Source organism: Larus michahellis, chromosome 2, assembly GCF_964199755.1.
Source record: "Larus michahellis chromosome 2, bLarMic1.1, whole genome shotgun sequence".
In the NCBI taxonomy this organism is placed as follows: Eukaryota; Metazoa; Chordata; class Aves; order Charadriiformes; family Laridae; genus Larus; species Larus michahellis.
Window position 1 is genome coordinate 11,254,587 of NC_133897.1, and position 21,048 is coordinate 11,275,634.

Here is a 21,048-nt window from a genome sequence, read left to right on the forward strand (position 1 = left end):
TATCACCTTGGCCTCTTAGAGTCTGAAAGCCACCACTAACTGTATTCCTGTCACATAGTGATTGTGATATCAAGGGAATTGGGATCAGGTGCTTCTTCAGGCATGATGAATCACCTGAATTTTCCAGCAATAAGACAAACAATAAGGTGTAAATGGAATTGTTAGGAAGTGTAATGGGCCCATGATGCAGCAACCAGTTCATCTCGGTCCTCAATAAAAAATGTAATAAAGTAAAAGGACAGAAAAAGAGAAAAGGATTGACGAGACAAGGAGGGAAACAAACAATGAAAGTCAAATTGCAGGCTCAGTATCAAATGGACAAGGGAAAAGCATATTTTTAAATTCATTAGTTTTTAAAATGAATCTTCGCCCAGTGAAAGGATACAAAATTATTATGGATTTGAGGATAAACAATGGGGTAAGGCACACAGTCCAGAGGACACTGATTAGATACATAGGATTTAGTTTGGTGTCTGTATGCACTGCTGACAGAACCCGCTTTAAATCTTTTTAACCTTTGTCAATGCCACATTTACATTTTTTAATTTAGAAAACAGGTTGCAGTCAAGCCTAACACAAGAGGACTGCTAACATTTAAAAAAGCACTTATCTAGATGCAAAATTTGTATTTGCAAAAAATTCGGGTTATTAGAGTTGTTATGACTCTAAAGATGCATTAAGAACATTCTGTCCCTAATATACAGATCATACCTCGTTTAGTTGTTGTTCAGTACTGTGGAACCAAATACAAAAGTATTAAGAAAGCAAAAAGATAAGGAAATGATATAGAAATGTCCAGTGAGAACAACAGACACAACATTCTCTGTCTAAATTGCAATTATAGAATTATTCTCAACATTGTTAAAGCCCCAAAGATCATACAACTAAACCTTACGAGCTTGATACTTATCTAACTTATGCCGTGGTAAAAAAGAAACAACTTTGATGAGACTAACCCAGTGGAAAAAGGTTCTGTATTTTTTCCTTCGAGGATTTAGAACAAGTAGGAGAAGGAGGTGTCAAAAAAAGAGCGTACTGTTAGACATGATCTTTTCAACCGGACTAAGGGGGAAAAAGATTTTTTCTAACATCTGTACCTAGGTTATTATTTCTGGTTCACAGTGAAAGTTTTTGAATCTAATTTTATATCATGGTAATCATCGCCACAATTTTATTTATTGTCTACAATGAGCACTGTTTATTTATTTATTTATTGTACTGGGTTCTGCATACACTGCCCTAAGGGCACCTCTATTTAAATAATGGGATGTCTCATGTGGATGTTGGTTAGGATGGAATTGCTCAGCCTCCCTTCATGCTACTAACCCAAAATGCTCAAGAGAACTCCTGTCACACAAGCAGAGGTACCCCCTCAAGGCACCAGATAAATTTAGAGTTTTTCTAGATGTCTAAGACAGAAATGTTCTTGTGTGAAAGTAACAAAAGAATCTGATTGTTTCTGTAAGGAAAAAAAATGTACTATAGATTATTCATAAAACCCCTATATTTCAAGGACTGACAGCGGGTAGAAACGTGATTATTCCCATCACTATGAAAGCAGATTGTCATAGTGACTCAGGGACTTATGTGTTAATTAAATCTTTTCTCCCAAAGATGTTGGCTTAAATTTTATGGAGATGATCGGTGTCAGTAAGTGGGCTTTTACTGTAATAGCAAGTCTATGCAGTGGCGCAGGCAAAGTCTGCTGCATACATTGGTGTCATTTTTTTAACCAAGGGAGTCTCATTTGTAAAAGCTCAACCTCCTACTCCCTGCTTACCCCTCCTCCCCTCAAAAAAGCATTCCCCAACTTCAAAAACAAGGTATGCCGCTACAAGCCAATGTAGTAACTGCAGTGGGTGATGTAATCGGAGCATTTGAATGATGGAGAGAAAATGGGAGAGAAAATGGTCTCTAAGGCCATTCTTTTGCAAGCCTGAACATCCAAGAATAGTCTTAATAACTCTCATCCAATACCAAATTAAAACACATATGTTCCCAAACTCACATGCAGTTTGTTAGGCTAAGAAATCGTCACTCATAACAGCTCAGGAAAGGGGCAGAAGCCCTACTCTTTGGTGCCAGTACTATCATTGATCACACTATCACATTTGAGGATTCACATTAAGAATGATTAATTTATATCGCGGTATTATCCAATATAAATTTCCCAACTTCTTAACATTGATACATACTAGTAGTGTTTATAAGAGTTCTGTGACAGTTGTACTGTAGGAGAGTTGAATATTCAAAACCTTTCTCTAAAAATGCCAGAATGTCATTTTCCACGCTCTACTTCTGCTTTGCTTTTGTTTAGCATTGCTCATTGTTGCATCATTTGCACTTGTACAGTGATTGCCTTTAGCTTTGTTTACACAGAGAGAGCACACCCTTCCCACCAGCACAGTGTTAAACAAACTAGCCTACATCGCAACGGTGCCGCGCACCCACATCACCCATCTAATTTCAGGTTTATACAAGGACTGTTACCAGAAGACAACTTGCAAACATCGCCTATCCTCCTGCCCGTGGTCCTCCCACACGTCCCGGGTACGAGCACACAGTAATCGTGGAACAGCCGCTATCTGTGGTCTTTGATGTACTATGCTGGGTTTTCAGCGTGCTTGATTCAGGCCTACATGGGAAGAAGCTTCTGTATTATGGAGTGATTTTTTTTTTTATGAATATAATTCATCTATTGATTGTGAGGGTTCAACAACTATGGAATTAGTTCAAAGGAAAGTGTTACATAAACCAACAAAGAAGGACAAAAAATAGTTGTTCAGGTAAGGAACAAACAACAGAAATTGCAGTAGTAGAAAGAAGACTCTTTAGACAGCCCTGATGATGAAACTACTTTATCAAGGCCAAAGACTTGGAGGAAAGCTAAGGGTGGGGGTAGGGTTCACACTACTTTGTCTGAACTGTCAAGATGGTCATTTCAGTTCCCTATACTGGGGGTGGAGAGTGGGGCCACCCTTTTTGGTGACAGTTCTTGCCGGCTCCAATTCACTCGGAGCAGCACGGCACAGAGGGAATCTCTGGGCTATGGCCTTTCAGTTTCCAGACATGCTACAACACAGGTCCAACCCATATGAGCTTTCTTTTGGGAGCCTGTGATAAGACATTTCGGTACAATAGTAATGGTTAGCCCTTAAAGAGAAATCGCAACTTAGGCCTCAAAGATACAAAACATGTACTGGGAAAAACAAAAGGCAGCAAAAGGCACCCATGGATGCTATTTATGCTTTGGAGGTTCTCTTGAGGCTGGCCGACCCTTTTTCTGCCAAAGAAAATTAATGGTTCCTGCAGTGTCTTTAACAGTCCTTCTTGATTTTACCACTCCATTTTATGATTGCTATGAAGGTTTCCGATCATCGTTGATCTAGTGTTTGGCTTTAGGAAGAATAAACTGTTGGATGGCACAGCACTTTTTGCAGATGACATAGCTAGCTGTTGCCAGCTATGAGATAGTGCTTGCTTTGGGTTTCCTACTTTTGCTCTCATTTCACTTGTTGTAGATTTCTCTTTTGCATCTTCCTTCAAGTTAACTGTGCTAAGATATGATAATAGTAGCTAAAACAAAATGTGATACATTTCACAGTTTACCATAATTCTCTTGGGGTCTTTTTTAGCTTTCCGGCTCCAGTTCTCTGCAGCTTGGAAGATGAAAAGAGAGTCAGAACGTATAGAAAATTCATGTATAACTAACTTTCTTCCATTGCTTTTTCTTCTAATGCCATCTCTGTCTGTGAGTGCTAGCCTAAATATAATTTTTCAGTTGACAGATTCAGACCCTACTGAACCAGTAGCAGAACTCTGTCTCACTCATAGGCCAATCTCAGTCTCATATTATTTGTAGAATATACTTTGTTTGACAGGTTAATGACAATGAAGAAATAAATGGGGAATGAAATATAAATACTTCCTTTGGGGTTTATGTAGATATATATAGCTTTAAAGTCTGGCAGAGTATCATCTGCAAAATAGTTCACTGTTGCTTTTGTTTAATCTCACTTTTCAGGGCACAGCTCTTGCACTAAACTAGTTATACCTGCTGGAGCATATGGCTTATATCTCTGCTAAAAAAAGCCAATGTTATATGGTAGTACTACATTATCCCTTCAGATGAATTGACTCCCCAGTTCAGTGTAAGTCTCTGATGTCATGATTTAACATCATGACATAAACATGAAAACTTCCCTATCCATTTTAACCATGTGAAAAATAAACCGTTTAATCCATACCTACTTGTGAGCTAAAATAATCGCGTGCCAATCAGCTCCCTGTAACTTCATCAGGAGTTTTGTCTAACAAAAAAAGAAAGCAGATCTAGGCTATAAAGCTATTTTATTTAGAGACAAATTTGAAATGAAAGTACAGGAATAAATATCTCTTAATTTTAATGTAAACTGCTAAGCACTTCTGAAAATTAGTGTAATCCGTTTAAATGCTCAGGAGGGGATTTGGGAACCCAACTTTATGTAATTCTTAAAACTTTTCCACAAAGTGTACTGGATATTGGTGAAAATAATATTTGGTGTCTTCCAATATCTAAATCCCTCCAAGCGAGGGAGCTGAAAACAGAAATATTTTAAGGAATAATCCATTTACAGAGGCCATCTAAATAATAGAACATTGCATTAATATCTTTCTCTGCTATTGCCTATTGAAGATTTCACTTTTCATTTGCTCAATTTACAAGAAAAATACAGCGATGAGGAATCATTTCTAAAATCTAGTTCCAGAAAGTTGGCACAACTTAGAACAATCCCATTAAGTCATTTTCTTCTCAGTCCCTGCTACAAAATATATAGAATTTGCTACCCATTTTTTCAATCTGTCTATACAATCCCACTGTTATCAGTGGGTTTATACCTAAATCAGGGAATATCTGTTGCTGAATGAATTATGAATGAGGAACAGAATATGCCTTCATCTGGAAGAGGCCTATCATGACCCTCAATTTCACCATCTGTAAAATGAATACAAAGATACCAACTTTCTCTGTCAGATGCCTACTATTGTTATATAAAAGACGATTATTATTTGACTTGCATCCCTTTTGGATCCAAGAATAGAAAGAGCGGCACTATTGGCTGTCTCTAAAGGCTATGTATATTTCTCACTCCCGAGTACAGAGAATATGTTGTAGTAGTAAAGACCATGTACACGAAAATTAACTTTTAGGTATAATAATAAATTCCCTCACTCCCCTATGAAAAATTTTCCTCCAAACTTTTCCAGCAGAGGGGATCTGACTGGTTTTAGAGAACATCTGACTGATTTTAGAGCATATTTAGAGCCCCTGGATCCAGGTGAAGTTAACTTCTCCCTCACTGATGAGTCAGTAGCATTGCTAAACACTTGCTGGGGGCAAATGGAGCCTTATGAACAAGACATGCCTCACGAATGGCCAATTAGATCCTTCCAACTAAAGAGTAGTGCTGAATATTGGATGCTGATCTCAAGACCAGTTCAGCTTCATGCTGCAATTATCTGAACAATGCTACAAATGGATGCCATGTTTCCAAGAAATTCCCAAGATGAACTACAAATCTGATGACTGAGAACAACCACTTTGATTAATGGATTATCTACTTTTGACCTGGACCTAATGATTATGCATTCAAGGCTCAAAGCTTCCCCTTCTGGTTAAAGAGCAAGAAGGAAACATGTAAATGAAGGAACAGGAGGAGTTCTGCGGGGAGCGACACCGGCAGCACGGCCAGTTCCGCGTGCTGAACTAAATGGAGCTCAAACTCTAATAAAAGCCAGTGGGCAATGTCAAAGGGAACAAGAGGAAAAACAGAAGTAAACAATGATGAAAACTGTATGTTCTCTGTTTCCCAACATGCCTGTCAAAACAATCCCTCAAATTGATCCATTTTGGTAGGAAAAATCTGATCCAGTTATACAGATGGCTTGATTGCTAGCATTTGCCAAGCCTGCTCCCAGCCCAAGGAGAGCAACATGTAGCTCAATGTTACACTGAGGTTATGTCAGTCTCACAAGCAGTTGCTCTCATTTGCTTTTCCTCCTCCCAATTGCCAAGTGTCTTCGGAAACCCACTTACCGAACTCTGAAATGCTCCCTTAGTGCCATCATTCAAATTATGTATTGCCTTTACCAGACTGTACCTAGTGCCCTTCCAATACTCTGTTTAGCAATTGTAATGCTGCACTATAATGGACATCCAGTCAGCCCTGTCAGATTAGTTCAATTGAATCATTTTCTGCAAAAATGAAGAATAATCTACAGTACAGAAATAGGTCTGACATTGGGAATTGCAATCCTTAAACCTAAATGTCAGTCTAATCCCCAGTGAAATCTTAAGTAAGGTAGGGTTCAATCCACCTAAAATTTGCTTAAATGGGGACACAGGCAATGAAGGCCACTTCGACCATTTTTAAGAGCGCTGAGCACTGCACTAAAATTGCAAGGCGTTTCTCTACAGCCTGAAAGTTGCCTGAGTGCTTAACTACAGTCCTCCCGGCAATATCAGAAAGCACATTTTCTGAGCAGATAAGTGTCACATTCACATCAAGCCTCTCTTTTGCTATTCAAAGCCAAGCACAATGGCATCCCCACTCCACCTATTTCCCCTGGAGAGGGTTCAAAATTTTGGCTATACCTGTGTTCAGCTGGGATAGTATTGAACACACATCTCAGCCAGAGGAAAGTAGAACCTGAATCCAGCATCAAGGACTTTTGGGGGGGAGACATTTTTTCTTTAGACTAAGGTTTACTTTAAAAACACTTTCAATGTTTACTAATGTAAAATGCATACATGCTTGAAAACTAAGTTTGGACCATCAGTCTTCCTTCCTCCTGAGTGCTGCAAGTTAAGAGTCATGTTCTCTCTTGCGTGTTGTCTGTCTTCCTCTGTTGCTTTTATGTCTGAACATGAATCACTGGGCCATCAAGAGGACAGTTCTTCTGCTCAGGGCTGGTACATAAAGCACTCTCCTATGATGTGGGAATTAAAACTGCTCAATCCAACTTCAGTAAATTCTCTTCCATCTCCTGCTTCACTTTCTAACCCCCACACTAATATGCAGAAGACAGGCAGAAGACACTACACAAAGTGCCTTTCAGCAGAGGAGCACTAGACACACTGGATCCCAGAATATCCTACTTGTTCGGCATGTTTCAGTGGAACAGGGACTGGGCTGACTTCTGCAGTCTCCCGAAGTCCCTTATAATCTGTGGAAGAAAGGAGGTGCCTGAATCTCTGTGTGTGGGTATGTCTCCACTTGTCTCTCAGGGAGCTCAACGATGTCAAGTGAAGTGGATGACATCCCCATCCTTGGGGAAGATGTGCAGCATTCAGCAGCTCGAAGTTTGGCACCTAAATGAGGCAGTTGGGTTTTCACCCTAAATTCTGAAATAACTGCTTTTCAGATTAAAACCTAGAAATGTGCCTTAAAGGGAAAAAGTATTAACCACATGGATAACAAGATAGATATCCAACACACTAGAAAACAGAAGCTGAATGGACCAAATTTGCCAGAAAAATTAATTTTAGTAATCATCTTTTATTAAACAATGAGAGGTACATGCAGATTATGCCCTGCAGGTGGAAGTATTTGTTTAGACCTGTAAGATTCTTTCTCAGTTGGGTCTTTACCTTACAGATTCACGTTAGCAAAAATAATCTACCAGAAGACCTAGTCTGACAACTGCCTGGATGGATTCACCAAAGATCAGTGTCTTCTAGTAGTGGTACTTTACTCTAGAAGCTAATCTGACACTTCAGCTGACAAACATAATGTTTTTGGTCCTACTTACTTCATTATTTATTTTGAGTGTTTATATCTAAGATTTTTTAACAGTTGTTCACTTATTAGCCACGCACAAGAGCATCTTTAAGGTTGAAGATTTTCTTTTTTTCATACTGAACTTAGATATATTTTTTCTCTAGTCTTTTTAAATATTGAATTTTAAGAAAGATGCATTCCTTAGTTTAAAATAACCTGACCATGTTTCAATAATGTCTCTGTGCACTGACATCAAACTGGCTTCCCTCATTGACAGAGCAATCATATCACTTTCTTAATATGCAGCACAGTCTCCTTAGTACTGCAGATAGAAAGCTATACCTAAAAAAAAAAAAAAAATCAAAGTCCAGAAATACTGGTCTGGAATACCATATGGAATGCTTCAGAGAGTCAAACAAAGAGGCCACCTTTAGGATGAATAAAGTGAAGGACTAGTTTTCTCTTGTTCCTAAAACCATTTGGCAGCAGCGTGGGCATTGACCAGGCTGCAGGCAAAAATCCCCCTTGACGGGAAGCTGGGAGAAGCAACCCAGCCAGCTCCAGCACAAGATGCCGTCCGCCCTCCAGGCCTGGAAAAGGGCAGGTATATTGGTCACAAGGCTGAGGCGTACAGTGTTTCAGAGCTTCTTTAAAATGACTTACAGATACGCTAGGAACTGTCCGTTTGCTTATTATGTGCTCTAACGAATAAAAATTATTAAATCCAGTCAAAGGGGTCTATTTGAACAGGTGACAGTAGCTTCAGCACTTTTAATCACCCACCTTCACGAGCTTGATTCCTTTCACACCGTATGCCCGCTCTCAGTGCGTTGCTTGGCAAGGAGGAGCCAGAATGCCAGGACTTGAGCGCTGCCCCTCCATGGGCAAGGGGCTGGTGCACACCAGCTACGACTGCTTTGCCTGCTAAAAGCAGTCAGGAGAAAAGGGTAAAGAGGGGGAAAGCAATTTCCAGTTCCTGCTGCTGGGATCAAGAAGGACTGCGAAGAGCAATTGCTGAAGGGAGCACGTCCCCAGCAGTCCGTACAAACCCCAGACCTTGAGTCAGTTCTCAGCATCAGCTGCCAGCACAAGACTGGAGATTATTTTAAACCACCTTGGACATGTTACTGCCTGATTTTCTTAGGCCAGCAGTAAATACAGGAGAGTCCAAAAATAAGACCTAAAAATTAAAATAAAGCCCAAGATAATTCTGGAAAAGTTCTGAAGGAGGGTGAGAGAAGTGGTCAGCTGATATAGATCTCTGTAAGGACTACCTAAGGAGCAGTCTACCCTGGGAAAAACAACGCTGTGACAGACAGAAACCATTAATTCTTTAATTATTTTTTTTCTCTTGGGCCCTGTTTTGTTCACACTGATAAAAAACAAGAAAGACAGGTGTTAAAAAAGTTGTCCAGTAACAATATTCAACATTGACCTCAATTCCCTGAGGAAAAACTTAAAAGGTGTGAGGATTGCTGTGAAATTGCCAGTTTTCAGGCAGTTGTCCAAAACCCGGTCGAAAAGTAGCAGAACACCGAAATTCTATGCCAGGAATACTAGGGACACTTGACCAAATAAATGAGAATATTATACACGAAAAGACCAGATTCCATCTGACTCAGTATCTGATGCCAGTGGTCAGATACAAGAATGGTGCCATTTTATCTTTACATGAACCTCATGAAATTTATGAACCTCATGTTTCTAGGTTGGGATGATAATCTCAGCCGTGCGCTCTGATGCCATGCACACTCGCTGCACTACAGCATAGGCAAAGGACAGACAGAGATCAGAAAGCAGTCCCTCATGCCTTACACACCGCAGCAAGAGTATTCCTTCTAAAAATAAATATATGAGAATATGGTATAATTCTACAAACAATTAGTTAATGTGATTATGTATATGCCTATTACTTATAAAAATATCTCTCTTTATAAAAAATATCCTGCTGAACTCTTGACTTCGGTGATATGTATTAGACTAGTTTGTATTTTAGAAATACATGGCAGGAAAACAGGCCACCTACTTCAAGGCTTCCATGCCTTCTTTTAGATTTTCAAGTCTGAAAATACATGCCACTATAACAAGGGTAGGATTCATGTATCTAAATACAGCAAATCTTTTCTTCAAAATTTTCCACAGCCTCAGAGCTCAGACTATGAGGAGTTTTAAGAATACCTTTTCTTTTTTTTTTTTCTAAAAAGGACTATTTTTGTTAATGTCTATTATTCTGTCACACTTATTGCAGCTGAATTTCATCTACCATTGTGCTCGTTAATCCCTCAATGTATTTAAATCCATCTGGAATTTTTCTAAATCCTCCATAGTTCTTCCTAACAGAGACAATTTGCCCATGGGGTACCACTAATCTCTCTACACGCTGAGAAGCAGCAGTTCATGACGAATCTTTCTCTCCTATCTCATACCCAGGTCTTAATCCACAGTGACGCCCTGGCCCTTGCTCTGTGACTCACTCTCCTTAAAGTCGGCATGAAGAGCATCCCATTTATCTCCTGTTGATCTGAAGGGTAGGTAACAACTCGCGGTTTTGCTGCAACAGCAGCTTTTCTCCCGAGCGAGTCAGATGTATGTCATCAGAAGGTGCTTCACTCCTGAGGGTCTTCCAGGCACAGTGCTGCCACGAAGAAGGGAGGGTCCCTGGCACTGCCTTCTGGAGGCCAAGGCTCAGTGGCCTTCACATATAAATAGCCAAGTTTTAAAATGTGAATAGTAGCTTATCATTGACATGGTCTCAGAGTCAGTGATCACAGCATTTCTTCAGCTCAGAGAAGCTGAAAACTATACTAGGAAAGCTTTTATTTTAAGGACACAGTTAAATTTGTTTCCTTTTCTCTTTTTTTTTCTTTTTTTTCTGCTAAGATTAGTAAATATTTTAACAAGCAACATGATGGGAAATTCAGTTACTGAAGTATGAAATAGAAGGAATTTGAACCTCTTTGTGTGCAAATTTCAGTAGTAACTGGACTATGGAAGTGCTGCTGATGCCATCATTAAACACATGTAGCTTTACCAAGGTTCTTCAAGAGATTTTCACTCCCTTCTTCCCACTGACTCCTACCTCCTGGGAATTTACAGGCTTGAGAGGTGGGTCCATGCAAACCTCATGAAGTTCAACTAGGCCAAGTGCAAGGTCCTGCACCTGGGTCACAGCAATCCCAAGCACAAATACAGGCTGGGTGGAGAATGGCTTGAGACCAGCCCTGAGGAGAAGGTCTTGGAGGTGTTGGTGGATGAGAAGCTCAACACGAGCAGGCAATGTGCACTTCCAGCCTAGAAAGCCAAACTGCATCCTGGGCTGCATCAAAAGAAGTGTGGCCAGCAGGTCGAGGGAGGTGATTCTGCCCCTCTACTCTGCTCTGGTGAGACCCCACCTGGAGTACTGTACCCAGCTCTGGAGTCCTCAGCACAAGAAGGAACATGGACCTTTTGGAGCTTGTCCAGAGGAGGGCCACAAAGACGATCAGAGGGCTAGAGCACCTCTCCTAGGAGGACAGGCTGAGAGAGTTGGGGCTGTGCAGCCTGGAGAAGAGAAGGCTCCAGGGAGACTTTATAGCAGCCTTCCAGTACCTAAAGGGGGCCTACAGGAAGGATGGGGAGGGACTCTTCATCAGGGAGTGGAGCAATAGGATGAGGGGTAATGGTTTTAAACTGAAAGAGGGGAGATTTAGATTGGATATTGGGAAGAAATTCTTTACTGTGAGGGTGGTGAGACACTGGAACAGGTTGCCCAGGGAAGTTGTGGATGCCCCATCCCTGGAAGTGTTCAAGGCCAGGCTGGATGGGGCTTTGAGCAGCCTGGTCTAGTGGGAGGTGTCCCTGCCCATGGCAGGGGGGTTGGAACTAGATGATCTTTAAGGTCCCTTCCAACCCAAACCATTGTATGATTCAATGAACTGGATTCACGGCACTTATCTACTACACCACCACCGCTCTTCTCTGACCTGAAAGGTCATTTACCCAACCTGGCTGAATTAGCTCCTAGCTACCAGCATCTGAGCCACGCGCACTGCAATCCAGAGGAAAGATGTTGCATTTGCCTGAGGAGGGAGTAAATAGTGCATGGTGTCCACTATACACACCCCATGGAAGAAGTCAGTGCTCCTGCCACCTTAGGTAGCACAGGGCATGTCAGAGAATACATGGCAACATGACTCCCATTCTCAACAGGTTGGCAACCGCTAGCATAAAGCTATGGAAGCCAGCCTTCTTCAACTCCTACTTCTTTTTCTAGATACAAAGGAAATTTCACTCATCACAAGAAACATGCATATTATCCATACAATGGAGAAGAGACTGAGACATTAGAGTGGTTTGCTCCAGGTCACAAAGGAGGTAAGTGGGAGGCAAGGACTACTGGGAACACTTTAACATCAAAATAATTTATAGGATTACCATTAAATACTTTCTGAGCCTAACAAACCTAAAAAACCCAACATTTAGACAGCAAAACAGTAGTTATTTCGCATGTCTGGAAGCGCCCCTGAGATCAACTCATCTGATAACCTATTATGAAAGTCCTGGGCACTGATTCTTCAAGTCCATGGCGTTACAACAGCCCGCCTTGTCTGTCTGAGTTTCAGTCTTTTGTCTGTGTTTCAGTGCAGTTTCATATATCTTGGAGCACATATCCCCACTAAAGACTTAGAGGAGGAATGCATTTCAGCACTAAACGGATTTAATTTTGTTGGAACATGGCATGTGCCTTAAATGTAGTTAAATAATGATTAATTTTGTAAATGGTTCACATTTATTCAGGATTCGTGAAAGCAACCAAATAACTTCTCAGCACAGAGCTACTCACGGGATTGTTTGAGAGCTGCCTGACTTCACAGCACTGTCATCCTAATCATTTTAAGGACGCTGCAATTTTATTGCAGTTTTGTCTTTCTATGTTTGTTTCCTCAAAGGCTTTATTAGCCATAAAACCTTTTTAAGCTTACTTCTGTTTTGACAGCTCAGCAAATTCCCACTTTCCGTAATTTTTTCCCCTCTTTTCCCACCACCAGTAAGTGTGAATTTAAACCTCTTAATACAGACAGATTCAAGTCCAGACCAATTTGTAACACAGATGACACTTCGTAAAAATCAATGGCAGTGGTCAGGCTATGAAGGTCAGAGGAGATAACGGCATCATGGAAACACAAGAGTGACAGAGAAGTCGAGAAGGAGCAGCTCTCCAGAGTTATAATGGAAGTGTGACACCATGCCAGCCTGTACTTGCATTACTTCAAACACGCACTACCTCCAGCTGTGTTAATAGCAACAAATTCGTACAGATGCTTTGTCGCTAGCAGAAGCATGGAAATAATGGCAATAATCTGTGCCATAATTGTGATGTCTTCCTTTCCGAGACTGAAAAGGACCCCACCAAAGTACTCCCTAATGCATTTTAAGCTCAATGTTAGAAACAGCTCTGGAGTCCACCTGCCATGAACCCTGAATCTCTGATGCAAAAAAACCTTGAAAATGCAAAATCTTTCTTTCGTATCAATTTACTCTTTCATACAAGTAATTAATAAATGAGATTGAGGACAATAAGCATTTTAATGCACTTCAAACTTTTCATCCTTTCCTTTCTTTCATATCTTCCTTCTTCCTTCAAGGCAGCTAAAAGCCCGGACCAGTTTATAATGCAAATGGTTTAAATTAAAAATGACAAAGAATATCCAACAATCTACTATTAAAAGAAAGAAGTTAAAGAAACAAAAACATTTCTTTAAGAGATCCAAAGTTTAAAGATTTTAAAACTGATGTTTTATAAAAATCATTCTCCACACTATTAAGAAATTTACTCTAAATTTATTTCTATAGCAGATATACCTAATCTTTAGATTGTGACATACCTTCTTCAAACAAGTGCCAGTGGAAAGCCAGAATATATACTTCAAAGAAAAATTAAAATATCTTCTCTGTTCTGATTTATTCTCTGTGTTCTGAATGAGTCCTCGCTGATTTTCTACTTATGACATTTCATTTGCGTGAAATACAAATGATTTAGAGTGAGATTAAAATTGCTTCATTCTAATTGTTAGTGGTCAGGCATTTACATTCTGTAGATGCTGAGTTAAGAAATTCCAAAAAATTTTCAGGTGTGAAAATTAAATGATGGCATTTTTATATCTGAACTTCCCAGGACTGGGCAGAACAGCACTGATGAAAAAGTACTGGCAGATAATATACTGCATTATGATTCAGTTTTCTGCATTCCCAGGAATCCTGATCTTTGGTTTTCCCCTTCTCACTCATTTCAAAAGCTTAAATTTCATCACTCTTTGTAATGAACTACATGTTAATTACCCGAAAAAAACTGTGATACACTAAAAGTATTGACCATATGGTATGGTGAGATATTGCAGCATCTGAGGGTTTTAATGACTACCACTGTTTATAAAAACAAAGCACAGCTCCCAGCCACATCCCTAATTTGGGAATATATAATGTGCAGCCTCGGTGACTAAAGGCCTATAGCCTTGGGACAGCGGAATAACCTGAACCTGCCCACAGAGAGGTTGTGGAGCACCTGCACCGGCTGCTCTCCTGAAAGAGCTGGCATCTGATACTCAAACAAGGGACGCTAACATGGCACAGAAGGCACGGAAAGACAGAAATGGGAACGTCTGGGAATGTCTGTTCTCAGAAATGAGGCCAACAGCCATCTCTGTTCAGCTACACGGAGAGTTACAAATGTGAGCTAATCCTTGTGGCACTACTGGGGACTTCAGACATGGTCCTACAATCACCTGTTGCCTTTCATTGTTCAAGGGACTCAAGTGATTCCTTGCCATTACTGTTGCTGGTGTGACAGATCGCCTGGTCACCAGCTAAACCAATTCAAAATTTTGCTCTGGATGTTCCTCTAGATGTAAAAATGAAGAGCTGGTCATGACAGAAAGTAGAGGAAAACATCTGGGGAAGTGAAGCCCTAAGGGGAGGGAAAGATGGACCCCTGGAAGGACTCTTCTCTTGCAAAGTGATCTACATCAGCAGGTGAGAATCTTATTGCAGGATAATATATTTCATCAGATTTTGGAAGCACAAAAGCTGAGGACAACAGAAGTAGAACAGACTATCATCTCATCTCTGCACATACAATGGATAACAAGTTCAAAATATTCAAAGCTGAACTCTTGTATTGAAAAAAATACAGTAAATATCGCTCTCTGGCAAAGCTACAGTAACTACTGTTTTTCTCTTATTTTCTTGTGCAAGAATAAGAGGCATGAAACATCATTTTCCTATGGGAATATATAATATCAGAATTAAGGCACTGAAGTAATAATGTGGGGGATATGATCTCTGTCACTTTCTTGGTATCACAAAGAATCTGGCGGATTAAGAGGGGAAAATGGTTTTATGCCTAGAAAACTCTAGGGAGGGTGAATAATTACATGGGAAGAGTTACCCAAAGAAGATTCTGGATTTGGGTCTCTCCACCAGTTATGGTGCTGAGACGCAATGACAGGATTTTCTCTACTGGATAAATTCATAGGCAAGTATTTTCCTATGTATTATTTAGGTAGGGGCTCAAGCCGTGTTATCAGAAGTAAAACTTTTGGCTTTAAAATTAATGATGGATATTTATGGAACTTATTTATACAAGGGCAGAGACTGCTAGGGAAAGTGACAAAGTGAGGGATAAAAATTTTACATTTAACCTCCTATTTAATGTGAGCAATGCTGTCCCTTGCTGATTTTAACGGACTTTAGTAACAAGAGCTTTTCTGTTTTATGTATGTTTATAATTTCTTTTAGTTTTTTAAGCTAGTTGTTGAAGTTAAGCGAAGAATATGCACAAATCTTTTTCACTTGATAAATTTCACTTGCAGGTAGAATAACAATTTCAACACTGAGATATGCAGAGAAGGTCAAATCAGTGTTTCTGTTTATATATATGTATTAAGGGACAAGAACATTTTGTTATTTTCTGTAAAAGAGCTGAAAAGCCTCATGGAATGCAAACTCTCAGCTTCTAAGAAAATCAAGACCTTCCAGTACCAAAGAACAATAAAACCTATCAGCCCTGTTTCCTTGCTGTAAACATTGTAATTCATTTTCTCTTATTTATTTTAAATTTCATTTTTAAATGCAATTAAAATGCACTAAATATTTTAACCTGGTAGGGGAAACAAATAACGAAAAATCATAAAAATACAATGCTTTAATGACTTGCCTAGGAAAACAGAAAACTTGGGGAATAAACCAAGAGTTCTGTACAACCCAGCTTCAGGGTCCTAACCTGTACGCCATCCTGTGGAAATTAATCATTATATACAAAGCAGTATCATTTATCACCTTTGCAAAGGTGGAGAAATAATATCAAGCAATTGGAATTAACCTAACCTTTCAGCATGTTAAATGGGCCAGACTAATCACATTCCGTAGCAATTTTATACTATGAACACAAGATCCATTTTCAGCTTTTTCACAGCATCTAAGCAGAATACCAGCTACCTCAAATTAAATGCATAGAATGGCATGTATGCTCCAATTAAGTTAACAAGTTGTGAACAGATTTACAGCCTATATAATCTTACATAGACTGTCTGGAATTGAGAGTTAACATATGACAAAACACGAAAAATCCAGGAATTGACTAATACAAGAATGCCAGAAGTTGGCTCACAAGGGCTGCCATGAGCTGTCTGTGACCTTGTGTTGATATGAAAAGACTCAAGCACACGCATCATGATAAATCACAAAACAGGACAGGTTCCTCTGCATTGGGTGTCCAAGCAGGACTTCAGAAAATCATGATGACTTTAAAGCTTGAAAGACTATGATAAGCAGTGAAAAGAGATGAAATTTCTACCCTCAAACTAGGATTTTTGTTAGTGCATTTAAGTCTAACTACCCAATCTCATGTTTAAGAAATTGCACACCAGCTTGACTGTTTAAGCTGCTGAGCATGCAGCAGCTTGCATTTAGTTTTATTGGAGGTGGCAAGAACTACATGTTCTGGAAAGTCAGGCTTTGGGTTTCCTCATGAGGGACTCAGGAGGCTAAACATTCTTTAAATGTTTTGGCTGTGGGATCTTGGCCCACAGTTTAGAGCATATTCTGCCAGACAAATGGGACTGCTGGCATTATTTCCAACTACAAAATAGTTTTCCATACTTGAAGAAGAAGAAGTTCAGAGAATATGAAGAGTTCTTTGGTCCTAGGTGAAGACTCCTCTGATTTGAGAGCTCACTTTGATGTATCCCCACTACAATGGAGATGTGTTTTATAACAACTGCCAAAGTAGCATACAAACGAAAACAACATCCTGTACATAACTTCGTTCTGTAAGATTGCTTTAGAATTTCAGAGCTAAAATTAGTAGAAACAGTTCAAAGCAGTTATACTGAGAAAGAAACAAGCCTCTTTCACACAAATCCTACAGTGGTAGGATACCAATTTTTTGAAGGAGAAAAGAGTAAACAAAGTAAATCACCCAATTTGATTGGTTTCTCAGCATAATAAAGTGCTGAAGCAGCACAGTGGAGGATTTGCTGGACAATTTTCTACACTGAAACTGTCAATTCATTCCAAAGCTTAGCGCTGATGGATATTATGGATTGGTATGGATTGCACTGCTCCAACCATCTGAAAGGTCACTTGACAAACACAGCAGGAGTGACCTATTGTTCTTGCCATTGACAATCAGCCTGCCATTTTGACAAGTCTTTAAACTATCACAAATCTTTTCTTCAAGTATTACATGGAAATGTTTATCTTTGCTTTGTGGCACAATTAAAAGCTGGCATCTTAGGAGTTCACTGAAGCAGTCTTAATATCTCCTTGGGTCAGACTTGCAAAGCCATAGAAGCCTGAGAATCTAATAGTGAATGGATCACCCCTGACATCTGTCAACTATACCACCGAGCATAATCTTTTCAGTTCCATTTTCAGATCAGAAGGTGAAAAGAACTCAAGCTATTATCCCCAGTGTACAAATATGTTGCACTACTTCCTTTCTCACCAAAAGACCACTGTTTCAGATGTAAAAATGAAGCTTCGTTGCTCCAAAAAATCATGGCAAATAAAAATTGATGGATTGAAACCATGTCCTGTTGCTTTATGGAGGAAGAAGTAAAACATACAAAGACAGTAGTATTGGAAAATAAATACCTTTCATATTGGCTTGATAAATAAGCACTGTTCACATTTTGGCATTTCATTTTGTGTGCACAAGTTAAGAGCGGATTAAAAAAACCCACCTAAATCGTATTTTTAAGTTTATAATCTTAAATGTGCTAATTGCTGCAAGAAAGATACTTCACATATGAATTTGTCTAACACCCAGGCTGTTAGAAAGATATATTTTATGACTACCTTGAGCTCCATCTTCTTCTCTATTCAAAGTAGAGAACTTTAAAGAAGCGTAAAGATCTAAACACAAAATATCAAAGATCAGTTGTGAAACCAATTTCCTGAGTACTGACAGACTACAATCACCTCCCAACCAGGAGTGATTTTAGACTGACTTAGATTAAAGATCTGACTAGGGATAGATCTGCCCCTTTACTTCACTGTATGAATGTAACACGCATGTAAAGTTATATATAAATGTGTAGCATACACCTAAGCCATTTATTAATATTATTTATTTACTGCAAACAGTCAGTTTTTCAGTACAAAAACTTAGTGATGCAGGAAGCTTACTAAAGAAATGTTCCTTAAATGGACAGTAAAATTTCTCTTCTGTGCAGTGATAGTTAAAAAACATCCCTTTATCCTCTCTCTCCCAAGTAAAAACACAATTACAGCAACATTCATAAAACCAAGTCCTTACTGGAACTCTCGGCTACACTGATCCAATTGCTCTCTAAGGCCACTTTATGTACTAAAGAAATGGTTGTGGGAAACACTAGTACATAACAGATCCTTCAACTGCTGTAGAAAGTATTTCACTGTTCCTATAAAGTGGACAAGTCCATTTTTAGCATGTGGAATTTCCTGAGCAAGTTTTGTTATTCTTATAAAATTCCAGAATATATACGTTGGGGTTTTTTTGCAAAATATGGGATTTTCATTTTACTCTTACATTTCAGATAGACCTATTCAAACCAAACAAGTTTAACAACAACAACAACAAATAAACCGGTATATTTTGGAGTACGAAATTCTGAGGAGGGTCAAATCTCTGAAGAGTTATAAGTCACTGGCTAAGAACCCTGAACCAAAATCTGTTTGCTGCAGATCAAATACAACATAATCCTGGTACAAAAGGAATTTTTCTTTAGTTCAACTGAATCAGCTAATTCTCATTAAAAATTAACTCATTCCAGATTAGGAATGGAAAACAGGCATGAAAGCTTACTCTTGTCTCTACAGTGACTTTGGAGAAGATGCTAGTTGTACTCAAAGTGTTAAAAATGTAGTGAGGACTTATCATCATAGTACGTGCTTTGCGTAATGAGCATCACACAAAGCCAAACACCATTAAAAACTAAAACTGTTTTGATAAACATATTTTTGAATTGAAACCATTTGAAGTCATTTCATCTAACTCATTGCAAAGGTTTTCTCATCATTTCTGAGCATTTTTAACAACAACCCAATGTTTATTTAAAAGCATATTGCCCAAAAGTTACTAAAATTGTGATAATCTAATATATAAGAAAAGTACTTTTTTGTCTCTCTGGTAGTGAAAATAATAAAGAAGCTGAACAAAACTATGCTAAATTGTATTTGTGTATACGGAGTCATCTAGGATCAAGAACCTTTGGACAAATTACCCTCATCAGCAAGTTTCATTGAATAATAATAGACACAATTTGGGGAAAACCCATCAGCAAGGAACTAGCTAGAGAGAAACCCAGGTAAGATGACACAGTGAAGAATCTACATGCTGTGAAGACGGAAAGTCAGAGCATCTCCCATTCCATAGAGCTGTGAAAGCTCTAAGCTTTTAGAGAATTTATGAGCCAAATAAGTCTGGATGATCAAGGGAGATGGTGTCGTTAAGACACTGTTGAATATAAAGCTGCCTGCCAGACTGATGTGAGTTAAAAGGCCCTGGGGAAGCAGCACTGAGCTGGGTTAAAACTGGCTTCTACTGCTTCACAACAGCATTCATAGGCAGGAACCAGGAGGTGTGGTTAAACCAGGGAATACCATCAATTTCTGGTAGACTGTTTTCAAAAACACAGAATGAGGCTCCTGCATGTCCGCTTGACAAAAAGCAAACAGAAATGTAACCTACCTGAAGGACGAAGGTATGACCTAGACAAAAAAATGGTAGAATACTCTGTAATAACTAGCTCTCTCCTGGAGCGGGTTCTTGAGAATAGTGAGCCTGCCACAGGAACCAGTCAACAAAAATAAATGTTACAGGAAAACAACTGAAAAGTGTAATCACAGAAGCGGTTTAAAACTGGTTAATTAAATCCAAAGCACTTGGTCATTAAATAATGATTAACAGTGGTTATTGACACACAGACATGTTAACAGAAGCATAAGGACCTCAAATCATTTGTGACTTTCCTTAAAGCAAGTACTCCAAAACTCCCAAAAGGTCTTTTCTAAACACTAGAGATGGGTTTCTTTAGAAAGTGAAATAAATTTAATACTATGATGGTAAAAATAAAACTCAGAATGAGACATGATAGCAATGCAAGGATATGTTAACATAACTCTCATCCCCACTATGTCCTCACGAGGTGAGCCCTTTCCTTCAACATCTTTGATTCCGGTAACTAACTTCTATTTTCTGCAGGGTAACCTCTGAGTCCTTACGAAATATATTCCTTCCATTATCTCTGAGGAGCAAGTGTTTGCTCCCTACTTTTTGAGAGGCCTCTGTCTGTCTGTCTCTGATGTTTGCAGGCTTCCGAGCCTCAGCTTCCACTCTCCTCTCTTCTGTCTGTCCCTCCATGCACTGTATAAATCTCTTCCCCCCAAAATGGCATCCTTTCTTCGTGATCCCATCTTTCTCAAGTGGGATCGCCCCTGGGAGAAGGTGAACAAGAAGCTGGCATCTGATACCCAGCCACATGCATTTCAAAGCAACACAGTAAAACCAAGAATCCACCACAATCCTATTGCTTTCAATCCCATTAATAAGTTTGAGAGGGTCAAAAGAATCACTCCATGCTACAGAAGTGTCTGTCTCAGTTTCTCTATAATGCTGGGCAGAGATTTGTAAACTCATCCCCAAAATTCCTAATTTCTCACAGAAAATGAGTCAGGATTACTAACCAAATATAACATTGTTCTCACAGAGTACGGGGGGAGGATGTAAAAGTGCCCAGATTGTTCTAAACTCTGAAATGTTCCTATAATA

At 39.3% G+C, this 21,048-nt stretch overlaps 1 protein-coding gene across 3 annotated transcripts in view; it reads right to left on the reverse strand.

Annotated features, from left to right (window-relative positions):
* The window catches only part of PTPRN2 (protein tyrosine phosphatase receptor type N2), a 661,189-nt gene that overhangs the window by 376,042 nt on the left and 264,099 nt on the right, over positions 1-21,048 (reverse strand). The window lies entirely within an intron of this gene.